This window comes from Podarcis filfolensis (genome assembly GCF_964270895.1).
Source record: "Podarcis filfolensis genome assembly, chromosome: 8".
In the NCBI taxonomy this organism is placed as follows: Eukaryota; Metazoa; Chordata; class Lepidosauria; order Squamata; family Lacertidae; genus Podarcis; species Podarcis filfolensis.
In genome coordinates, this window is record NC_139611.1 from 4,946,031 (window position 1) to 4,961,356 (window position 15,326).

At 45.0% G+C, this 15,326-nt stretch overlaps 2 long non-coding RNA genes across 8 annotated transcripts; one reads left to right on the forward strand and one right to left on the reverse strand.

Annotated features, from left to right (window-relative positions):
• The first annotated feature begins 46 nt into the window (after nucleotides 1-46).
• LOC310769914 lies at nucleotides 47-9,641 on the forward strand. Of its 2 annotated transcripts, none has more exons than XR_014551842.1 (4): nucleotides 47-769; nucleotides 2,217-2,311; nucleotides 5,960-8,238; nucleotides 9,391-9,641. It is a non-coding gene; the product is annotated as an uncharacterized lncRNA (long non-coding RNA). The 2 variants fall into 2 exon arrangements; XR_014551843.1 differs by having other exon boundaries at nucleotides 299-769; nucleotides 5,960-8,929.
• On the reverse strand, nucleotides 7,086-12,293 carry LOC310769913. 6 transcript variants are annotated; one of them, XR_014551836.1, is made up of 4 exons: nucleotides 10,933-12,293; nucleotides 10,577-10,716; nucleotides 9,340-9,476; nucleotides 7,086-8,924 (listed from the first exon to the last, which is right to left on the reverse strand). It is a non-coding gene; the product is annotated as an uncharacterized lncRNA (long non-coding RNA). The 6 variants fall into 6 exon arrangements; XR_014551837.1 differs by having other exon boundaries at nucleotides 10,944-12,259; XR_014551838.1 differs by having other exon boundaries at nucleotides 10,577-10,987; nucleotides 11,774-12,231.
• Nucleotides 12,294-15,326: the final 3,033 nt, after the last annotated feature.

Below are 15,326 nucleotides of genomic sequence, written 5' to 3' on the forward strand. Positions count from 1 at the left end.
GCCGAAACACCCACCCATATGGATTTTAGTCCATATGGTTGCCGCCACCCCCCAGGCCCACTGGGGCAGAGTAAGAAGCTTCCTTTCAGCATCTAGAAGAGATGATGTGTGGAGAACAACTTCTTGGATGTAACTTGCTGCCACTACTTGGCAATGGGCTGATGGCCAACTTAATTGAATCTACTATGAGTTGATAAATGACTGCTAAAGATATGCAGTCTGATGGCAGTCTGGATGGTCCAACAGGGAATGGTCCCATGGTATGGTCTTGGTGGGTGCAGTTTACCCAGATTTCTCTCCTGATCCCCCAGATACCAGTACCTGCTTGTAAGAACCCAAGATAGCTTTTTAAAAAATGTGTGACTTTAAAGCTTAGTCTGTGTCCAAAATAAGAGTCTGAGGAGCATTCATTGAGTGTATAGCCTCCAGGAGTTGCTATTATAATCAAGGCTAATACAAATAAATGTGGCTCATTATCTCCGTGACTGAGCTAGTTACAGGGACTTTAATAAAAGACAACCTTTTCATTCAGGTCTGTTTAAGAGTAATAGCAAAGTGGATTTACAGAAATGTCTGTAGTCTCCCAGTCAGTGTTGTGCTGCGTCTCAACTTCAATTTTGATGCAGAAGAATTTTCAGACTAGCTCAATCACGGAGATAATATTTCCAGACTGTAAAATGTAGAATGGAACAAACCTTTTGCCCTTGCTTTCCTTGAATGAAATTGCATTCAGTTTCTGATGAAGAGCAGCCACCTGTCTATGTCCCAGGTATGATCTTTGAATGGTTGCCAAATTTAGCTTGAATTGTTGGGTAGTGAATTGGGCCAGGACCTGATTCGGATTCACTCTGTGCATACGGCACATGCACCCTTGTCTCAGCGACTTTGGAGCAACAGCTTAAAATGAGATTGGGGGTCTGTTTGTATCTTTGGGGAGAGGGCTAGAAGTAAAAGAGCTCAAATGATAACTTAGGGATACCACCTTTTCAGGTCCTTTAGGAGGGCTGGAAAAGTCTTGGTGTGTTTTTAGGCACCATCATCTCATTTTCACAGGCTGGCAGCCAGCCTTTAGGTACTCCCTATAGAGCTAGAGAAATGGCTTAAAGCTGCCATTTAGGAACATTTGATCTCTAGCTGCTCATATTTACATGTTTATTTGCTTACAGTTAGCCTTCTCCTTCATCATGGAGCCCAAGGTAGTGTACATGCACACGCGGTTCTCAGGCAGTCTCCCTACCCTGGGAATATATGAGATCAAGCTGTGAATAATGTCATTGTACGCGCTGAGTTCCTGACAAATTAGATCCGGGCTTTTGAGTTTCATTTGCCTGCCTAGCCAACTCCCAATTGGCTCTTCCTTACTCAGAAGTATCAGAGAAGGTGAGACAGAGTTTTGTTGGCCTGCTTTGACTTGCTTTCATATTCTGACTGTTGTTACTGTTGTTAAAATACTGAAACAAATTAGGTATAATGCAAACGTGGTCTAGGATGGTGGCAGCGATGGCAGTCCAATTGGATGCAGACTTTTTCTGCCTCCCTTGCTCTCTTCTTATTCTCCCACAGCTGAAAAGTGGCTGTTTGTATCTGGCTTAGAAGACTTTTTTTCTTTCTTTTTTTGTGCCATCATTGTGGCATTCAGGGGGCAAGGATAAAGTAATTGTGTAGGCCTTGAAAAATCCTCCTTGTCCAGGCGTCTAAAAATCTTCTTTAGTATTTGTAACTGGCTAGATTAATACTTCCGAGCCTGGGGCCAAAATGGAGCAAGCAAGACCAGTTTCTGTCACAGTGCCTAAGGATTAAAAGCTTCTTTTAGGGAGTCAAAACTCTGGATACACCTCCATTATTGCCTGTTCTTGCAGCTGTGTATAGTGTTGTGACAGATGAGCTGCCTTTCAGCCTCAAATAGGAGGAGCAGGAAGCATAGCTGTCAACCTTCCCTTTCCTCCCGGGAAATTCCCTTATTTCAGCACCGTTTCCCGCTGCCTCCTGCTGCTATCCCGGATTGTTAGATATCCCGTATTGTTCCCGGGACAGGAGAGGCTGCTGATCCCTTATTTTTGAGGCTGCTGATCCCTTATTTTCAAACCTGAAAGTTGACAGCTATGGCAGGAAAACATGCCACCTTTTAACAAATCCCTTGCAGCTGCCTGTTCATGCCCCCTCCGCCAATCAGGAAGAGCATGATTGCTTTTTAAAAAGCTGGTTTTAATTTTCAGGTCCCTGGCAAAGGAGGAATGAAGAGTGCTTCTCTGAAGGATTTATGTCCTGAAGACAAGAGGCGCATAGCAAACTTAATTAAGGAGCTTGCAAGGTGAGGATAAACTGTCTGATAATGCATCGGGTTTAGGATGAGACTCTCTTTCCAATTACTGTTATGAAATTGAAGCATTCATGTTTATTAAAAGCATATTACTACTCCTTGCTGGCACAGGTATGATCAAGTAGAACATGGAGCAGGTTTTTTTTGTTTTGTTTTTTAAGAAGAGTTTGGATTTGATATCCCGCTTTATCACTACCCGAAGGATTCTCTTTTTTTTTTTAAAATTCTTTTTATTAAGTTTCAGTTACAACATAAAAAGAAAGAAAAACAAAAAACAAAAAACACAAAAGACAAGGCAACAATTTTAAAAAGAAACAAGGAGAACAAGAAGACAAGAAAAAAAAATATCCACATCTAACACCAAAAAGCAACAATCTCTGTACAGTTCTATCTCTTATTCATTAAGATTTTATATAATTAGATATTTATGTCTTTCTTCTACTCCCCTATTGACCTCCTTCCCTCCCGATTTCGGACTTCTTGATAAAATTTTCCATTTTCTGCAGTTAGTATTTGTTAACGATTTGCACATCATAAGTTTTATAACAGACCTGCTATAGTTTTTAGGTTTCTGTGGTTTCCTTCAATGTATGCCATAAATTTATTCCAATCAGTAATAAACTTTGTATTTTTTTGGTTTCTAATTTTTTGCGTCATTTTTGCTAATTCAACATATTCGAATAATCTTGTTTGCCATTCTCTAACCGTTGGTATATTTGTACTTTTCCAATTCTGTGCAATTAATATTCTGGCCGCTGTTGTCGAATACTGGAATAAAATCCTATCTTCCCTTTTAATTTCATCCCCAATTATACCTAGTAAAAAGGCCTCCGGTCTCTTAGGAAAAGTATATTTAAATATTTTTTTTAACTCATTATAAATCAAGTCCCAGAATTTCTTCATTTCCTCGCAAGTCCACCACATATGGTAGAAATTGCCTTCTTTGATTTTGCACTTCCAGCAGGCCTTATTTCCTGTTTTATACATTTTTCCTAATTTTGCTGGTGTGATATACCACCTATATATCATCTTCTCCAAATTTTCTCTAAGGGTGACGCTTGCTGTAAATTTTATTCCATTATTCCACAACCTCGACCATTTTTCATAATCTATATTGTATCCCAAGTCCATTGACCATTTTGTCATAACCTCCTTTATTTCTTCGTCTTTGGTGTCCCATTCCAATAGTATATCATACATTCTAGATAATAATTTGGTTTTACCTTCAATTATTTCTATCTGAAATTTGGATTTTTTTTCACTTATCCCTACTTTTTTATCTTCCATCCACATTGCGTTTATTTGATGATATTGTAGCCAGCCTGTTAATTTTTCTTTCAAATCCTCATATGTTCTTAATTTCCAGCCGCTTTCTGATCTTATTAGTAGGTCTTCGTACGTTAATCTTTTTCCTTCCATATTTGTTTTCTTAATTATTAAAATGTCCATTGGCGACAACCACCAAGGTGTTTTCCATTCTAGGAGTTTTTTATTTTTCTCCCAAACTTCATATAGTGGTCCTCTAATGATGTGGCTTGAAAACCCCTTATGTACCTTTTCTTTATTTGACCATAAGTAGGCATGCCAGCCGAACCTATTGTTGAATCCTTCTAGGTCTAATAAGTCAGTATTTTCCAAAGTTATCCACTCTTTGATCCAACAAAGGCAGGCGGCCTCGAAATATAATTTCAAATTTGGGACCGAGAATCCCCCCCTTTCTTTTCGATCTGTAAGCAATTTAAATCTAATTCTCGGTCTTTTCCCTTGCCATATAAACTTCGAAAGGGTTTTCTGCCAATCCTTGAACATTTTGGAGCCTTTAATCACTGGTATACTTTGGAACAAGAACAACATTTTTGGAAGTACGTTCATTTTTATTGCCGCCATCCTTCCCATCCACGAAAGCTTAACTCTATTCCATATATCTAGATCTTTTTTAATTTCCTTCCATGTTGTCAAGTAGTTATCTTGAATTAAATTTATATTTTTTGTGGTTAGCCAGATTCCCAGATATTTTATTTTCTTAGCCACCTTGATTCCATTTTGTTTCTCTAATTTTTCTCTTTCGTCCTTTCCCAGAAGGATTCTCAAAGCGGCTAACATTCTCCTTTCCCTTCCTCCCCCACAACAAACACTCTGTGAGGTGAGTGGGGCTGAGAGACTTCACAGAAGTATGACTAGCCCAAGGTCACCCAGCAGCTGCATGGGGAGGAGAGGAGGCGCGAACCTGGTTCACCAGATTACAAGTCTACCGCTCTTAACCACTACACCACACTGGCTCTCAGGACATGGAGCAGTTGTCTACCTCTCTCTGTTGCAAGAGACTGCTGCTGCTGAAGGAAGGCCTTCAAAGGGTTTTCTACAAAATTTGTCCCCCTTGTGTCAGGGATGGCCTGGAAAATTGTGCCCTATCTCACTTTGCTGCTTCCCCCCAAGCACCTACAAGTTCTTGCTTTGGACTGTGACATGCTAACATGGGGCCTGATAGACATGTGTGTTTGGAGACACTGTGAAACCAGCACCCATGTGATCCTGACAGCACACTCCCTCCCAAAGGATCTTTAGCGGGAGTCACACGGAGTGCTGTCCTTAATGTGTGTATCTGAACCCTCCCAAACGACAAAGGTGGGTCCACATGGAAATAATATAAAAAATAAGGAATTTATTATAAAGGTAGTTTTAACAACAAAATGCAGCAGCATACACTCACAATTCTAGGCACATAAAAAAGCAATATTCTAACTTTCTAAATAAGCGTTCTCAATAAGGGCCCAAAGTAAACAGGGGGAAGTTAACTAGAAAGATAGTCACAAGTTAGTTCTCTTGGCACCTGCTGGAGTGCTGCTGAACCTGTGAGTGTGCAGGTGATCTGACCTGAGGTTGCCTGACTCATCCTGGAAGTGCCAGTGCTCTGTCTAGTTTGTATTTTCAACTCCATACTTCTGTTAGAAGCTGGTGAATGCCCAATTTCAACTAAAGCGTGGTGGGCTGCCCTAAAACATTGGCTCAGGATTTCAGTGTTTAATCTAGGGAAGGGTTTGTACCAACACCTGACCGATGAGGAATTTGTCAGCAAATGACAATTCTAATCAGCAAAGCGCTTCAGGGGGAAGATGTCATCTTTCCCCATAAAGTGGAGCTGAATACCTGCCTCATAGTAAGTAATTTTTTTAAATTTTTTTTTACAAAGCCCTGACCATCTTCAGTCCAGGGTGCCTCAGGACCCAGTTCTACCTCCACAGCGGAAGGCAGCAGTGTTTCTGAAGATCAGTTGCTGGAAGCCACAGGCGGGGAGAGGGAGAGGGAGAGCTCTGTGCAGGTGAAAGATGGATCTTATTCCCAGATCCAGGGGGCCCACTCTTCTCCCATAGTTGTCAAGTGGGCTGGGCTGGAGAGAGAGCACAATTCAGGGCTTGGTGTGGTGGTGGCAGGGATGGGGTCTCCAGTTCTGACATACTGTGTGCTTCCCCACAACAGGAGGTTATTGAAGAGGAGCCCCAGGGCTCCTTCTGCGTCGCCCTCTTGAGACCAGCGATGGAGGCAATGACCCACCTGGCTTAAGTACGGTCACTGCCCTACCTATTCCTGGCACCTCCCTTGCCATACCCTGAAATTGTACCCTGTACTTCCCCACAACAGGAAGTTATTGAAGAGGAGCCCCTGGGCTCATTCTCCGTCGCCATCCTGCAACAAGGAATGGAGGCTGTCACCAGGGATGGTGTCTCTAGTTCTCTGACATGCTGGGTGCTTCCCCACAACAGGAAGTTATTGTAGAGGAGCTGCTGGCATCGCTCTCAGTCTTACACCAAGCGATGGAAACCATAATCCGCATGACACAAGTATGGGGAGGTACTTCTAGTCTCCCTACAGCTTGTCACTGCCCCACCTATTTCTGGCACCTCCCTTGCCGTACTAGGAGCCGTGGGGAGCTCTCTCATTAGGAGGTCCCTGATGATGGCTGGAAATGACCCTCAGCCACCCCAGAAAGACCCCTCCCCTGAAAGTTTACCCCAATATGATAGACACCAGTTGGTGCCCTTGGAAGCATGCAAAGATGACATGGTGCAGCCACCGTTTGGGGCTGCCATTGCCGGTCCGAGGAACTGAGCGGATGCGGCAGTTCTGTGGCCCCTTCCCGATGACCTGCTTCCTGAACCTTCGTCCTGCTCTGTAGGCAAAAGTTTGTGGGGATGTTGACTGAGGTCAGCGATTGAGCGCTCGTTCCGATTCGCTCGCAGGGAGATGAGACAGTGTCGCATCACGCAAATGCTAGCTCCCCCGTTCCATTCTAGTTTCCCTGTCACTTTTCCCACCACCAAAAATGTCCAGTTTGGAGTCTGTTGGGGAGCGGAACTGACTCTGTTGCCGTGCCATTGAATCCCACCTGGAAGGAGGAACTGGAAGCCCCCTGACAAAGAACTGACCTTTCCCTCTCGCCTGCCTCATTTACTCACCTCTCTCTCTCTCTCTAGAACTCTCAGAAATTTTAGACAACATCTTTCAAAAGCTCCAGCCAGTGTGCCAGGTGTCTGAGATGCAGGGTGGATTTGATTTAAATCAAATTGATTTAAATAACGATTCAAATCACTAGTCTGTAAGACTTGATTTAAATCATATTTTTACATTCTTGCTGGTATAATCTTAATATTTACAACCAGATGAAGGTTTCATTTTGGGAATAATACATTTTCAGAGTAGTTTTTACAGTTAAATCAAAAATTACTGATTTGGTTAAACTGTTAGAAGTACATAGACAGATAATTATGAAATTATTGTGAGGTTTAATAAGTTAACTGTTTATATTTGGTCAACTTTTCTGCTGTACTTTGTTGGCAGGAGAATAACAATTTAAACAATTTATTTAAGTAAAACAATAAGATTTTAGCATATCTGTCCATGTTTGTTAATTGATGGGGTTAAACAAAAAATAAAAACTTAGACTGAGTTTTAGCACATATGAAAAACTTAAAACAAATCCTTATTTCCTGATAAATAGCCTTTAGACTATAATGCAACTTAAACAGAATACTATCTTTAGAAAGATTTTTCCTCCAAAAGCATTTTATTTTAAAAATCTGATTTAAATAAAAAAAATTCAGATTTTTAAATTTAAAATAAATCAATCATGGTCTTTTATATGAATGAGGAACCAGTGATAACCAAGTTCAGTTTCCAATAATAATGGATTCCAAACAACAAATGTTGATCATGGAAAACCCATTATTCATGAGAGTGAAATTACCTGCCTCTCTGCTCTATGATTGGGTGCCTCAATTTTATAAGATCCCTTCTTTTAGGATGAGGCAGTGAAGAGCACTTTTATGAAGGCGACAATTCTAATCAGCAAAGCGCTTCAGGGGGAAGATGTCATCTTTCCCCATAAAGTGGAGCCGAGTACCTGCCTCATAGTAAGTAAATAATTTTTTTTTACAAAGCCCTGAGCATCTTAGGTCCAGGGTGCCTCAGGACCCAGTTCTACCTCCACAGCGGAAGGCAGCAGTGTTTCTGAAGATCAGTTGCTGGAAGCCACAGGCAGGAAGAGGGAGAGGGAGAGCTCTGTGCAGGTGAAAGATGGATCTTATTCCCAGATCCAGGAGGCCCACTCTTCTCCCATAGTTGTCAAGTGGGCTGGGCTGGAGAGAGAGCACAATTCAGGGCTTGGTGTGGTGATGGCAGCAATGGTGTCTCCAGTTCTGACATGCTGTGTGCCTGGTTCCATAATTATGCTCCACAGCTGCTGAATTAGCACTTTTTCTGTGAGCTTTGGATCATTTCCCCTCCCCTTCTTTCTCTTTCCTCTTCACGCACAGATTAGATTGGAGCTGGTGGAGAAAACCATCAGGAAGGTCTTCTCTCTGCCCTCCCAGAAACTGACGAAGCTGAGAGACGGGAGCCCCATGCGAGCAACAGAGATGCAGGTAACTGGACCTTCTGCTTCTAGGGATCTGAACGGAGGGAAATGGCTTGTCGGTACAGCCTGGAACTGTGGCCAGATAAAAAAATTTGAGGGCAAAAAGGCTGAGCCGTGTAAGCTACGAATAATGCTGCCAGAGATACTTGGCCCATCACAAGGATGTAACAACCAGAGACCCTGGGTGTATATTCTTGATTCTCTCGGTATGTGTGTCATTTAAAAGGTGTTCCCTCACCTGGGTAATGGACAGGTGGTATAGAAATAAAGTCTCACCACAACCACCACCCCTGTGGCTCTTTCCCCAACTTCAAAGGATATCTTGCCTTCATTCTGGCTACAGGCTGCAAAATGGTTTTCATTCTTTGAAAAGAAATAGTTGAAGAATGTGTCCTTCTCCAGGTGTGCTGCCATTGGCCCCAGTCAGCATGGCCAACAGTCAGGAGTAGTTGGAGTCCAGTAACCAGGCATGGGGACCCCAAGGTGCTCCAGAAGTAGAACAACAGAGCATCTGTTTTGGATCCACAAGGTCCCAGGTTCAATCCTCAGCATCTCCAGGTGGGGCTGGGGAAAGACTCTCTGTCTGAAACCCCAAAGGGCCAACTGCCAATTATCATCTGTAGACGACACCAAGGTTGGAGGATCAATGGCCGGGCTTGGTCTAAGGATGCTCCCTGCATTCCATTGCTATGGCTGTGGTGAGGTGTAGGTTGTATTATTATATTTATCATATAAAAACACAAATGACAGACCACAACATAAAAATACAAAATCAAAACACAAAATGCTTAATAAAACAAAAACAACTCAAGAGCCAATTAATATCTAATTCTACTAATGTTTTAAAAAAAATTAATGGCTTCTTTTTTCTATATCTTTATTTCTTATTTTGTTTATAAGCTGCCTTCAGTCCCTTTCAGGGAAAAGGGCAGGGTATAAAACAATAATAATAATAATAATAATAATAATAATAATAATAATAATAATTGTAAAACAAATAGCAGCAAGCTTTCTCCTTTACAAAACAACCCCTTTTTGCAATTTGTCCCCTCTATGGTCCTGGCATGATTCATCAAACTAGTAGCCCAAGCTTTATGAATTTGCAAACCTGGATTAATGGTGGTTCTTCCATATGATGATTATTATTTCTCTCCCGTAGCCATGGCTGGATTGACTCCTCAAAGACCTGTGAGCAGGAAAGAGCTGTACCAGCTTCCCATTGAAGTACGTCTCTCCACATTGAACCTAGATGTGAGTAAGCAGGTGTCAAGCTGACTCCTGGACCAAGGCTAACCAGATCAGGAAGCTAGTGAGATGGAAAGGCTTCAAGTATTGTTTGTGGTTGTTGTTGTGGTTGTTTTTTAGTTTTGTTATTGAAAATTTAATAAAATTATTATATATCTATATAAATTTAGAACCTTTTTCAACACAAACACATTATAGACACACATCTAAGCACGGGTATTTCTTAGATCCCAGCCCTTGTCCAGGCATTTGTGTCTGCTTTGTGCAAGGGTTGAAAACAACCATCCATTTCTCTGGTGACATAACAACTCAACCCTCTAATAACTCGTATAGGGTGATCCTACAGCACAGGGCCCCAGCCCCATAGCTGTACTCCTGCCAGGACAAGAGGAGCTCAACAAGGATGCAGCAACAGTTCTCCTTCCACCTGCTGCATCCATTTTGTACACAAAGGGGAGACTTGGCCTTGAAGAAGGGTACTTCTTCAGCCAGCCTTACAAATGTCAAAAAGTTACTAGCCTGCAATAATTGTTTTGCCCCCTCCTCCAAAGTCAGCATGGAAACGCAGCAAAAAAGTGCCTTCTTCCATGAAGGATGGTGGAGGAGAGACACTCTGATAGTCCACTGTGTTTCTGTGATGACTGCGGATGAGACAAGACTACTCTTCCTTTACAGCTAGCCAAGAAATCAAGTGAGCTGGCTGCTCAGTCACCGGCATGAAATTCCTGGTTGCCTGGGGCTACTAGGCAAGTCGTCAAATACTAGGCATTCTTCAGTGATTTTAGAACCAATCCCTTTCACCTTTTGAGTCTTCGAACACATGGATTTCTCCATCCCCTTAGGTGCCACTTTGAATTGGCGAAGGCTAACAATACAATACTTTTTCCCCTCTGAGAGCTTGCCATTTCTTGCCAACAGAGGCCTGTGGGACAGATCACAAAGAATGAACAAAGGGTTTCTACCCCTTCTATGTGATGCCTCTTGAAGAGCATGACTGGGAGTTGTGGCTAGACATTACCAAGAAAACATGCCCTTCTGGGTTCAGCTACTCCTTTCAAAGAAGTCTTCAAAAGCTAACTTCTTCTTATCTTTGTACCGACCTGCTGCCCAGGCACTTGTCCTGTACTTTTCCAGGCATCCACTGGGGCAGGAGCAGCAGCTGCAGGCACCTTTGCCTTCACTTCCGCATTCTGACCTTTCAGCAGGTGTCTTGCTCAAAAATTCCTCTCTTTGGAAATTCCTAGAGATTGAGCAGACAAGATCAGAAAAACGTCCAAGTTGTTCTTACAAAGCACTTCCCAAAGTGAAGCTTCCCCCCAAAAAGAGGAAATGAAAGCAGCACCAAAGAAAGAAAAGCTTAAGCAGCCCAGGAAAAAACTCTTAATGAAGAAAAACAAACCAACCCAGACTTAGGAAGGCCCAAGGATAACCCTGCCCAACACCAAGAACCCTGCACCTTGGACTTGCTCTTCCCATCCGGAGACAGGGGCCGAACGCTTGGTTGAAGAGTCCTGCAGGGTTACACCACAGACCAAAGATTAATAGTCTTTTTATAGACCCCCGTTATCACATCAGCTGCCTGACTATACTCAACACTTTTATAAGCAGCTCAATTATTTGTATACCAAACAGATTTTTAATGGCTTTGGAGGTACTTGATAAAGCTTTATAATTCCATAAGCAATTAGCCCATGCTCCTCCCTACCATTTCTTAGACAATCATGAAGTCGACAAGTCTTATTCCAAGTCATGTTTCAGTGGCTAGAACAGGATCAATCACAACACAGAACCAAAGACCAGGGAGAGGACCAGAGAGGAGGACAAGCGTAATTTTTGCTGCCTTGTTCCTAAACTCTTCAGAAGGCAATCAGAGCAAGTTTCCACACTTCTGTCATTCAGGGCTGGAACATCCTATCATATGTAATTCACTACCTATCAATGTGGGCTGGCTGCTTTGGCATAACCCCAGCTTCTCTCTGGATTTGAAGGGCCCAGCCAGGACCCAAGGAGTGGGTGGGTGGCAACAATTAGCACAACACAAAGAGACTGCAAGCTGATCAGCCACTGCACCAGTACTTAGCCACATAAAGAGGTTGAAATCCAAGGCACAGAGTCAGTAGTAAATGCAGGTCAGTAGTCACTCACTGCTAAAGACCCGTTGGGGGGAGGAGGTGCAGCAACAGCTACGTGCACCCGGAATATGACCACATGGAGTTAATCGTAAGCTGCTCATCTAGCTCTTTTTAGCTGGAGATGCAAGATGTGTCCCCCCCCTTAGAGATGTTAGAATCACAGACCTGCAGAATGAGAAGGAATCCTAAGGGTCCTCTAGTCCAACCCCCTGAAATGCAGGAAAATGCAGGTGGCCGTTATGAAGATTGAACCTGCAACCTTGGCATTATCAGACCATGCTCTAACCAACCGAGCTAACTAGTGCAGGGTGGCCTTCTTTGGTAGAACTGCAGTGCGAGGCCTCCCAACTTTGCCTCTGGGAGCCTGGAGGTCGGAGCCTCCCTTTCTAGCTCCATAGAGAAGCAGGACCACTTGGGGGCAGGGACCGTCAGCCTTTCCTGTTGCGAGTGGGACGCCTCATTCTGGGGCCCAAAGAGGCTCCGGGTCTGTTTCGCGGGGTCCCGGGCTCGGGGGTCCCTGGGTGAAAGGGAGAGGCTATGGAGACACACAATATCATACAGAGGACACCTCGAGGGCCATGCAATAGACGTCTCCCCCCCCCCCCGCGCAGCCCTGTCTTCAGCCCCAGGAGGCGAGGAGGGAGCGGCGAAGAGGCTCTGGCTCTGTTTCTCGGGTCCCGGGCTCGGGGGCAACAGCAACTGCCAACGGCCCCCCGCCCTGCCACGCCCCCCGCGCCCGACTCTCGCCTCCCATTGGCTGGCAGGACCCGGGCTTCGCCCAGATACCGAGTCGGTAGAGCCGACCAATGGGGAGGCCTCGAATCGGGCGCGTGAGAAAGGAAAGAGGGGTTGGAGCCGGCTCGCCCACTGCCTTCTGGGAGTCGTAGTGCCTGCCCTCTATTCTCCCCCCCCCCCCCCGAGAACGGAAATGAATGACAGGGAGGACTGCATTTCCCAAAAGGCACGGCGGCGCGGCTTCTGAGCTACGGGTCGCGAGAAGAGGCAAAAGGCCCCCACCTGGCGCTGTTTCCCCTCCCAGGTGTGCAGGTGCAGGTGGGAGGGAGGAGGAAGAAGAGGGAGGAGAAGGCCCTGCGCAGCCTCAGCAGCTCCAGCCGCACCAAGCCCTACCTGGAGACGCTCCCCTGGCATCCCTGGTTGGCATGGAAGCTGCCCAGAGCCTTTCTTCCCTCCCTTGTTCATTCCATGGCGCTTCCTCCCAACACAACTCACAACAGCCCCGGGAGGGAGGCCAGGCTGAGAGGCAGCGACTGCCAGCCCACCACCCCGAGCTCTTCCTTTTTTATTCGCACAACAGCCCTGGGAGGTCAGCCAGAAGGAGAAGCACGGAAAATGCTCCAAGGCTGCTTATTTTATTGCATTTATATCCCGCCTTTTTCTCCGAGGAGCCCAAGGTGGCACAGATGGTTCTCTCCCTCCTCCTTTAATCCCCACAACAACACCGAGGTAGGTTACTCTGGCAGGCACTGATTGACACACACACCCGACGTCACCCTTAATGGCCGAGGGGGGATTTGAACCCTGGTCTCCCAGGTCACAGTCCAACACTCTAGCCACTGCACCACACTGCCTCTCCTTCGACTTTGCTATGGCAGAAAATCCTGTCTGGAGCCTCCCATCTTTTGGACCTGACCTTCGGCACACTCCCTCCCCCCCCCCCCAAATTAGTTACCTTTGTTTGGAGGAAAAATATCTGCTACTTTCCCTTTTTCTTCTTCTTTTTTAAAGGCATGCCTTCTCCAAAGTGTACATGTGATCTTCTCTTTTGCCCCTGGGATATTTCTAATCTAACATCCAGGCTTTTAAGGCAAAATTTCCTATTTGATCTAGGATCAAGGGGTCAGCAAACCTTTTCAGCAGGGGGCCGGTCCACTGTCCCTCAGACCTTGTGGGGGGCCGGACTATATTTTTTTGGGGGGAGGGGATGAACGAATTCCTATGCCCCACAAATAACCCAGAGATGCATTTTAAATAAAAGGATACTTTCTACTCATGTAAAAACACCAGGCAAGCCCCACAAATAACCCAGAGATGCATTTTAATAAAAGGATACATTCTACTCATGTAAAAACATGCTGATTCCTGGACTGTCCATGGGTCAGATTTAGAAGGCAATTGGGCCGGATCCTGCCCCTGGGCCTCAGTTCACCTACCCATGATCTAGGATTTGGTTCAAGCCCCAACAGAACCTGCCGCTCACTCATCCCTTGAAACCTTCATGCAACTGATGCAATATGCAATCTCCCTCCATCCCCCATCCTGCCTGTTTCCCCTATGATCTCAAGAGAACCAAATTTATTCTATTTATAATTTGCCGGCTTGTGAAATGCCTCCCATGGCAGCGGTGCGGAGGAGGAAGGCCCCACTGGAAGATTGGTCCTTTGCATAAAGGAGATCCGTATTTTTGTATTAAGGCTGGAACTTAATTATTTTAGGCGTGAAGCCCAGGAGGCAGCATTGCAGACTGTTCTGCCGGGAGCCTAGGGGGATGAACTAAATGACCTAACAGGATTTCCCCCATCTTTTACCTTTGACACCTCAAAGGGCTCCCTAAAGGCGGGACCCCCTATCTGTCCTCTTCTGTTTTCCATGCAAAAACCTAAGATCTGCCTGCTTGATAGCTTCCAAACATCGTGTGCTGTGCGGCACCTTTCTTCCTCTAATTCTGTCTTCCCGCAGCTGGTGACCTGTAGGAGTTTTGCAGCTGATAGAAGCTGTAATGCAGTGGTGTCATGGACTGGCTGGATGTAGAGAAGCTGGGGAACCCCAAAGGGAACCCCCAGGGAAGAAGGGTCTTATAATCATAGAATCAAAGAGAAGCCCCAAACGACTAGGACCCCAATTATCTGCATAGGTACAGTATGCACAACTTTACCTCTGTAGATGCATTACTGTACACACCACTTTCTCAGAAAACTGCAATGCAAAAATTGGAGGATAGTTGTTCTTCAATTTGTATATTGTTTTGGGAAGTGTGAATTGGTAGTGTTGCCTTTCAGTGCAAACTGAATCATATTTCTTCCCCCATCTAGTGCTAGAACACACAAATTTGTTCTGGAGCGGGGAATAGCAGGGGTTGAAGTGTTAAAGTCTCCTTGCAACACCCCCAAGAATCCTGATCTGGATTGTTCCCCCCACCCACAGCACCCCAGCAACACCCATAGAAAAAACCCCACCCACAAAATAACCCCACCATTCACACTTTTGCTTATGAAAGGAACTTCTGCTCCCTGGTGGTACCTGAGTCAACTCCGAAGCAGAGCGCATTGGATTGGGCAGCCTTAAACTTCAGCACCGTGGCAATGCACTCTTGAGAATAAGGCATGCGGATTCTTGAACAGACCACACCACATGCGGTCATTCAGCAGCACTGAGAGCTCCATAATCATGGCACTCTTGGGATGCAGAACCCAGGAGACCTTATCTCATTGACTATCTCTGGATTCACCATCATGGGAATTTGTTCCTCAGACCACCTTTCTAATGCTGGAAGGGTGGAAGTTCAACACAAAGCCTCTCTGGGTAACATTCTACAGCTCTGGGGCAGTCATCTAGGTTTTGCTCCTGCCCTGAAGCAACTCCCAAAAGCAGCAACTGTCCCAAAAACTAGAGAGGCTGACAGCCAGCCAGAGAAGGGCCAGAGGGAGGCAATAGCTGGGGCTTTTTAACTACCACATTTTTCGCTCCATAAGACACACTT